Genomic DNA, 8,811 nt, shown 5'->3' with positions numbered 1-8,811 from the left:
TGTGCGTGCCAATAGGGCAGGCAAGGCCGAGGTACGGGCGACTTGTACTGTACACTTTCTGTAATAACACATCTAAAAGTAAAAATCTTATCAGATGGGGGGACCCTGGCAAAATATTGTTAAATGGGGTCTGTGATCTAATTCGTGTCAGTTTAGGGGTCCTTGTCTGAGGTGAAAAAGTTTGAGGACTGTTGGAGTAGACCCAATACACTAGATGATTCTACTCTAGAAACATTAAAGGCAGTTCCAAACAAATTCCACTAGAGGACGGTATACTTCAAGAAAATGTAGGAAAAGCTCCACTCTTTACAGCAACATCTGTTATCAAAATTAGAGTGACCTTCCTGTTCAAATCCCAACGCACAAAGAAACATCACTTCTTCTTTCTTTTTTTTACTATTATAATAGATAATGAGAAAAGAAAGTAAACTGTGACAAAGATGTGTCTTCCAGCTCTGCTTTCTGTTTTCAGCACTGCTGTCTCAAGGGTCATGGAAGACTGTTGACATCACTGGAAAGTAGAATTAGACTAATAAATCAGTTTCAGGGCATCAAGCCAGTGAATGTATTTTTCCAAAACTACGTTCCTTGAAGCGCCACATGTGAAAAAGGTATTTAGAGCTTCATCTCACATTTCTGAGAATAAAGTCAGAATTCTGAGTTGAAAGTTAGAATTCTGACCTCGGTCCTGTCTACATCCTTCCTAAATGACGCATTCAGTGCCACCCTTGCTTGAGTCTGTGCCCCAGCCCGAAAAACTAGCTTGACATGGTTGGTACCAAATGAATGCCTTCTAGTTTCATATACCAGTATCTTCGCTCTAGCTTTGAAGGGCCAAAATCCAAAATACATATTTTTCCTCTCACCTGTAGTGCTATTTATCCATCTACATCATTTTGTGTTAGTTGCCTGAGTTTTAGCGATATCGGCCCTAGAGATGTCTGCCTTTTCTCCACTGGCACTCAGAAATACTTGGAATAGAAAGCTGGATGGCTCTGTTCAGGAAGCACAATGGCTATTGGGCCTGTGTTTTGCGGTGAGTTTATTTCCTTCTGTAAAACATGGGGCGCCTGTCTCCGAGCTTGTGTGTGTATAATGCCGGAGAATTTGGATGGAATGGTTCCTAATTGGAGCCTGTAGCCCTGAAAAACCCACTCCAGGCCCTCTATTTCAGTCCACTTTTCTTGTTTAGCTGAAAGGTTGGAGATTTGGCGCCATCTCTTGGCGAGTATGAGATATGACCCAGGTTCAGCACTGCGTGTGCATGACAGGGTGGACCAATCCCCCATCCCCATCCAAGGGCTTTTGCCCTCAGGGGGCTTGGGTAGCCTGGACACTTTCCTGCCGGTTATGGTGCGGCCTGGGTGATGTTTTAGGCTGAGCAGGCTGAGGAGGACTTGGCTTCCTCTTGACAGGGAGACATTACATTACATTACATTACGTCATTTGGCAGACGCTTTTATCCAAAGCGGCTTACAATAACACATTTTTGTCAGCAATAGAGAAATCAACTATGCAACAGTCTATGACAGCTACAACTTCTGAAGGAATAGTGGTAAAGTTTAGTTAGTAGTTTTTTTGTTTGTTTTTTTAATAGAGAGAGAGAGATAAAGATGTTAGTTCAAGAAGGGCCCAGATGGAGCCTGAAAAGGTGTGTCTTTCGTCTTTTCCGAAAGATCGGCAGTGATTCGGCCGTCCTGACCGAAGGTGGGAGCTCGTTCCACCATTGAGGTGCCAGGGACGAGAAGAGTCGCGAACGGGATGAGCCCCCGTAGTGGAAGAGGGGTGAGGCATCCCGCACTGGTGGAGGAGCGGAGGGAGCGGTGAGAGGTTTGGAACCTGGCCATAGATTGAAGGTACAGAGGGGCTGTCTGGTGTACTGCCCTGTAGGCCAGAACCAGTGTCTTGAATTGAATGCGTGCCGAGATGGGAAGCCAGTGAAGGTCCCGGAAGAGGGGAGTGACATGAGAGAATTTGGGTTGGTTGAATACCAGACGGGCTGCAGCGTTCTGGATGAGCTGAAGTGGTCGGATGTCAGCGGCAGGAAGGCTGGCCAGAAGCATGTTGCAGTAGTCCAGGCGGGAGATGATAAGTGACTGGACCAGGAGTTGTGTCGCTTCACTGGTGAGAAACCGGCGGATGTTGTACAAGGAGAACCTACAAGGAGCGAGCTGTCGCAGCAATGTAGGCCGAGCAAGACAGCTGGTTGTCAATGATCACCCAGAGGTTCTTAGCTGTTTGGGAGGGACAGTGGTATTGGAGATATACAGTGGTCAATGGAGATGGAGAGGTCTGCTAGGAGAGGTCTGCTAGTCTTTCCCTGGGAGGAAGAGTAGCTCTGTCTTACCGAGATTGAGCTTAAGGTGGTGGGCAGAAATCCAGTCACCAATGTCTTTGAGGCATGCAGAGATGCGTGCCTCGATTAGGGTGTCTGAGGGGGGGAAGGAAAGGTAGAGCTGAGTGTCATCGGCGTAGCAGTGATAGGAAAAGCCATGACATGACATGACATGACCAAGATATCTGATATAGAGAAGGAAAAGCAAGGGGCCCAGGACAGAGCCCTGGGGGACACCGGTGGTAAGAGGGCAGGATCTGGAGAGAGATCCTCTCCATAAGACCCGGTATGAACGGTTAGAGATAGTAAGCAAACCAGGAGTGTGTAGATCCTGAGATGCCAAGGTCAGATAGAACGGAGAGAAGGATTTGGTGGTTGACTGTGTCAAAGGCAGCAGACAGGTCAAGGAGGACAAGGACAGAGGAGAGGGATGGGGCCTTAGCAGTGTTAAGGCCCTCTGTGACTGCAAGGAGAGCTGTCTCAGTAGAGTGAGAAGCCTTGAAACCGGACTGCAGAGGGTCAAGGAGGTCGTTTTGGGATAGATAGAGAGAAAGTTGATCAGACGCTGCTCGTTCGAGGGTTTTGGAAAGGAATGAGAGAAGAGAAACAGGTCTGTAGTTCTGAATAGCAGTAGGGGTCAAGAGAGGGTTTCTTAGGCAGAGGCTTGGCTCTAGCATCCTTTAGAGTAGCCGGAACAAGACCAGAGGACAGAGAGGAATTGATGAGGGTATGAGGAAGGGAGATAGGTCAGGGGAGATGTGTGATGTGTTGAAGCACCTCGCCGGGAGAAAGGGGAGAGAAGGAAGTAAATCTGGGAACAGGGGGCAGAGAAGCAGAGTTGGAGTCTGGAGTGCTGTTAATGGTATCTGGAGGATGGAAGGAAGAGCTGATGTCATCCACCTTCTTAGTAAAGAAGGTTACAAAATCATCAGCAGAGAGGGAGGAGGTGGAGAAGGTGGAAAATAGTTTGCTGGGGTTGGAAACGGAGGATTGGATCTCAGAGATGAAGAAGGAGGTTTTTGCTTTTGAGACAGCAGAGGTGAAGTTGGAGAGGATAAGGTGGTAGGAAGAGAGATCTTCAGACACATCACAGGAGTGCCTCATCGCATGCGGAGGGACAATTCAGCGCTTGGTTGTATTTTACACAATGTAGCTGCATCCAGTGTCTGTCTGGCTGAGCTGAGCAGAGAGCTTGATCTGGTAGAAGCCAAGCATCGTGGTGGCATTGATTGAGCGCCCTGGCCGAGGTGGCGCTCGCCTTGTAGACCTGCTGTGCCAGGCTGGACTGGAAATGGGCAGACTTGCTGGGCAAGGCAGAAACCTTAGGGGCCATGAAGGCCTTTTCGGAGGTGAGGTGGGAGGCCACTGTCAGTGGGCAGGTGTAAAATTCCCTGCTCTCCCATGTCCTAGGAATTGAGGAAGGAGGCTCCGATGATTGTGGCTCTGCCGCTGAGAGGTTTACACCAAGTGTCCATTAGATGTTGTAGCATCTCAGGGAACAAGGGGATCAGCTGCTTTTGGTTCAGCCTGGCCCTCTCTTGACTGGGTGACTTCAGGCCAGGCTAGCCCTAGACTCTCGGCTGCTTTGTGGAGAAGGTCATAGGAGGAGGCCATGGAGGAGGGGGGAACTCGGACACCAGGGTTTACCAGGGAGTTTGGCGTCGGAAATGTCCTCGTCACATCAACTTCATCGTCAGAGATGAGTCCGGCAGAGGAGGTGAGATCCTCATCTTCCCCAGCATCCAGTTCCAAGATGTCCTCCACAGTTATGTCGCCGTCTAAAGCTAGCTCGACCTGCAGGTGGCCCAGTCAATGATCAAGTCTCGACCTGGGACTCGCCTTCCTCCTCCTCGAGCTCAGGGTCCGGCTGGGTGATACGTCAGCGGAGCAGTGCTGGCTTGGATAAGGAGCAGTGCTAGCATGAGCCGGGGGAGTTCACCGCTTGGCTAGCATGATACCACCCCGGAGACAGCCCGTATGAGGGGCAAATCATCTCTACATTGGCAAATGCGGGGCAGCCGGAGCGACTAGCCTTTGGGTTAGCCGTGTCGCGTATAATCCAGCTGATAAGACGAGACAGAGGTTTATGTGGCCTGGCTGATAATACTGGGCCTACTGTCGTCAAAACAGAGATTTTCTCCGCTTTGTGAGAAGAGGAGATGGCATAGGCACCAAAGCTAAGCTAGCGCTCGGTGTGGTTTCTACACTGCTGGGAACAGTTAAGCTAGCAAAGCTAACAGGGTACAATAAGGTGCTCTTCTAGCGGACAGAAGAATGTCAAAGTTGGTCTCCCCCTTCCTGCTCTCACATATATAGGGTGCACCACCCCCTTCCTGCTCTCACATACAGTATATCCACCTTATTTTTGAATGCCCCACTGTAAAAAATAATTGTGGGTACAAGGTCCGGTGTGACTTATTGGTGCAGCTTGCCATTTCCTTTGTTATACTCGGCTGCAGACCCGAATTATAAACCGGAAACTGGAGTACGTTATAAAAGTTATAAATATAGTCACATTATAAACAACTAACCAACGCTGGGGGTCCGTATGGAAACAGTGTTATTCGAAATGGTTAAAAGTTAAATCAATTTGGTCATTCAGTGGCGTTTTACTGCCATGTAAAGTAACTATTACGCTAGCCGCTAGCATTAGCCACAGTAGCCGACTACCCACAATGCATTACGTTATCCCAGCACCCGAACGACATGGCTGTAGAGCAGAATGGCTCTGCTGTAAAATCCTCATAGATGTTTTTTTTGTCAAGTTAAAACAGTGTAAAAAATTACACCGGAAGCGGCAGAAGCACCCATCAGGCATCGTGGCAGCTAGAAATAAGGTGGATAGGGTGCACCACCCCCTTGTGAGGCGGAGAGATTGGACTTCTCCGAACCCAATGGAGATTGGCGTAAAGATATAGGGCTTCTGCACAGGGTGCTTACCCAGAGTGAGTCATCTCACAATGATTAGAAATAGAACAGCCCATATCGGTCGAACCCTAGTGTTTATTCCTGAACTCCCACATACAGGCACATTCACAGCTTTGGAGCAACCTTCAACTGTACAGACACATGACTTCTCAACTCACACCATTCTTGTGTAGAAAAAAGAAAGGAAATCAAACCAGACACAACATGAACTGAGACGTCCCAGCATCACACATCTGTTTTAAAGGCACAAGAGGGATGTGAAGCTGTTTGGGAACACAGAGGTCATCCTGTCCCACTCTTGTAACAAATGACAAAGAATGTAATAAAGTCGCAGCAACAAAGCCAAGAACATAATAAAAACCCAATAAGTGTAAGAAAAACTGTGAAAGGATCATGTAACAGCAACTGCATGTTATTGTTGGTGTCACTCTTACCGCTGACTTGAAGTGTAAGAATTTCATTATTGGTTGGTGTTACGGTAAATGTAGAAAACAGACTGGTAAATCTGTACATTTCCTGGGAAATCTAGATTCCTTGCCTTTCAGAAAGGAGGGTCGGGTTCAACGTGTTTTTTATCCACATTTCCCACTCTGCTGGGAAGTGTACAGATTTCCCAGGAAATGTGGAGATTCACGTTTTTTTTTACATTTACCGTAACACAGCGGTTCCCAAACTCATGACCCACTTGAAAATCTCAAAAATGTTGATGGCCCACATCCGACCAGAAACATTACGGAGGCCAAATAACGTGTTGAAAAAACACAATTTTAACGATAAAGCTGTCCAGAAATCAGAAACTAAAAGCGAGGGGCTGTCTGAAATAATATGCTAATTCACAAATAATTCATTACAAACGAAATAATGGTATCATTCAACAATGGAGAAATGCATTCTCATACATAATAATAAAAATTACATTTCACGGCCACGGCCCACAGGTTGGGAATGCCGTAACATTACACTCTTGCCATATTACAGTCTTCGTCCAAAATGGTGAATGTAAAGTTATTACATTGTTGTTTCAGGGTTTTACGACAACTAGAAATAAGCGCACACTCCGTGCACTCATTTCTAGCGTGACGCACTGCCTCACTCACGCACGGCGCTCGCACACATTCATTTCTTCTCAATTGTGCTCTGCCGTGGAACTGCTGCGCCGCCGGCCACCCTATTATAGTAGTGAGATGTTGGCTTTTTTTATTACGTTTTGGCTTTATTGCATCTAGTTTTATTGCATTATTGTTACATTATAGGCAGTTATTATATTATAGCTAAAGTGTTAACCCTCAGGTTTGTCCCAAACTCTCCCATCTGAAACATCACCAAAAGTTTTTTCCACTTTTTACATTGAACTCTTCCAAAAGAAACAGAGTGAATTTGTCTTCCCACTCCATGTCTAGCCCTGTACACACAGGCTGCATCAAAAAGCTGTTTGACTTGTTTTCAGCATGGATTCAGCGAGCAAGTAGCACAGTCTTCTCTCCCATCTAGACGTCCCGCTTGATCCATCTGTCCCTCTTTGTAGTAAAGTCTTCTCTCCAATCTAAACCTCGATCTGTCCCTCTTTGTTCTCCATGTAGAAGTCAATGAGACGTATGTAAAGCCTTGGAGGAGGAGCTTTGGCAAAGCTAAGGCCATGATCAGATAGGAGCCATTTCTCTCCGAATTTGTTACCTTAAGGTAGGTAGCGGCCTGATGCCATTACACATGAACACACACTCTCACGCCCACTCAGAAGCACAGCATTATTCTCTTATACCCTACATTTTTAATCCAAACCATTCTCAAACCACAGTAGTGCAACATTAAATGAAAGAATCCATTGTGAGTGATCCAACCATGGCATTGATTTTCTAGACCCGATCAGCGTTAACAATACTTTGCCATCTGCACTGCCGCCTGCACTGCATGCTCTCATCTCTCAGTTGTTCTATTATGGTCTTTGAACAAGAGTCCCAGCCTCTTTATTATGAAAAGTACTTCATAAATCAATCTTCCGCCTGTACGACTGACAGATATGTGCAATATTTGAGGGAATTGTGGCTTTGATGATAAAAGCATGAGCTTTGGCACACTGTTAAAGCATGACCAAAAGAAGATTTTTTTGGCTATAGGGACATCGCATAGCCATTTTTCAAAACGGCCGCCGCCGCCGGTTGTTATTTTACCAGTAGCTCAGGTTCTACAAACCTACGATCTGGATTCCAGTGGCTAATCCTACATTTTGAAGGATTACAAATGCAGTGGTACTATTTACACACTAGCAACTACCTAACTACATATATCCAAAGATGGAAAGTACTCAAGTACAAGTACTCAAGTACAAGTACTTGAGTACAAGTACAAGTACTTGAGTATATTTTTTGAGGATTAGTATTTTTTAAAGGAACACGCTAACATTTTGCGAGATTCACCTATCAGCCATATTTCTGTACATGTACATATGAGCGATTCGGCGCTGTTAGAATGTGTATTTTGGGTGACTGAATGGGGTAGGCTGCTGTACCGTTCACTAGCATTGTAACTAGCAGAAGAGGCACCTCGATACTTTGTACTGCACGCACAGAGAAGAGAAGGGTATCTATCTTCTCGTTTTGCTATCAGGAATATGGCAAATAGGCAAAGATCCCAAAATATTGGCGTGTTCCTTTAAGTATTTCTATAATGCTAGACTTTTACTCTTACTTGAGTAATTCTAATAATAGATATTCTACTTGAGTACTTTTAAATGTACACTGAGTAAATGAGTGAATTCAGATTTTTGTTTTGCACACTGCACTATGAAAACAGCACAGTAGCGTTGGGACTGCTCGCTAACAGGTCCAGAATCACTAGCCCCAAACTGGTGGCTCGTGCTCAAAACTGGACAATTAAATTAGACGGGATGTAGACGATCAAATTATAATGATCCCCATTGTCACATTAGTTCAGAAATCTCAGTTTTATTTGGCACTGCTGATAGCCATAGAAAAATGGATGTATCTCATTGTAATATTGCTGCTGCTAGCAGCTCTACCTCGTCTGACAAAGGAGATACCGTAATCACCAAGCTGAGCATCCCTGCTGCATCTGAATGAGCTGTTAAGTATGAAAGACAAGACAAAGTCAGAGACAGCTGAGGTAACACTGCTAACATGTGCTGGATCTATTAGGGTAAATCATTCAAATATAAAACATTTTTAAAGTAACACAAATGTACTTTTACTTGAGTACTTTCAAATAGGCTACTTTTTTTTACTCTTACTTGAGCAACTTCCTGGACTAGTACTTTTACTTGTACTGGAGTTCATCTTCACTAAAGTAACAATACTTGTCCTTGAGTAGGATTTGTCAGTACTCTTTCCACCTCTGCATATATCTAGCATTCAGGGAGCTAAGGAATAGTAAAACCATCAACATATTTAAAGGTATACTATGCAACTATCCATTATTATTATTTTTAAATCCTTATAGAAAAGTTTCCCCTCAAAAACATCAATTCGGATGCACACAATACTGTGGCAGTGTGTTTATGGACAGACGCTGCCCCCTTCCTGATTTTGGCGCCG

The sequence above is a fragment of the Poromitra crassiceps genome, assembly GCF_964638095.1.
Source record: "Poromitra crassiceps genome assembly, chromosome: 2".
NCBI classification, from domain to species: Eukaryota; Metazoa; Chordata; class Actinopteri; order Beryciformes; family Melamphaidae; genus Poromitra; species Poromitra crassiceps.
Note: the sequence above shows the minus strand (reverse complement) of the source record.